Source organism: Orycteropus afer, unplaced genomic scaffold, assembly GCF_000298275.1.
Source record: "Orycteropus afer afer isolate SDZICR_OR568_19922 unplaced genomic scaffold, OryAfe1.0 scaffold00121, whole genome shotgun sequence".
NCBI classification, from domain to species: Eukaryota; Metazoa; Chordata; class Mammalia; order Tubulidentata; family Orycteropodidae; genus Orycteropus; species Orycteropus afer.
The window spans coordinates 195,011-195,689 of record NW_006921708.1 but is presented as its reverse complement, the minus strand read 5'-3'; positions in this window follow the sequence as shown (position 1 = coordinate 195,689).

Below are 679 nucleotides of genomic sequence, written 5' to 3'. Positions count from 1 at the left end.
CTGGTCTCATAGTCATATAGGCTGCAGATCAGATGGTGTACCAGTTGCTAGGACTAATTGTTTCCATGAATTTTGTTTTTCTTCATTCTTCTTTGTTCTGGATGAGGAGAGACCCATAGTTGTATCTATATGGCAGCTTGCTAGCTTTTAAGAACCCAGTCACTACTTGCCAAGGCCAGAGGTGGAACAATGTTTTGTGTAGTATGTTATGCCAATTGAGCTTGATGACCTCTGCGACTATGGTCCCAAGCCCGCAGGTTCAACTACTCGGTCTCTCTGGGTAGCTATCTGTGACCAAGCAGTGACCACAACCTTGCCCCTTGTCGGCCTGGGAATTCTGATCATTCACATAAACTTGTAGGACCATTGTCTACCAACCCTATATATGTACTTGGATGCACTCCCCATTTCATAGACATACTTAATTGTACAGCCTGTCCACCCATCTGTCCATCCATATACCCATGTTTGCCTTCAGTGACAACGCAGTACTATACGTGCAAAAGGGTTCATATTTGTTGGCTGTACCTCGTATGTACCTCTCTTTGTCTTTCTCTTCCTCAATGCTGTCATATTGGTAACATAGATTTGGTACATTGCCCTTCTCTTCACCCAAATCAATACTTATCTCTATCTATCTAACAGCATTCCCTCCCCTCCCCTCCCACCCCTGGTAACC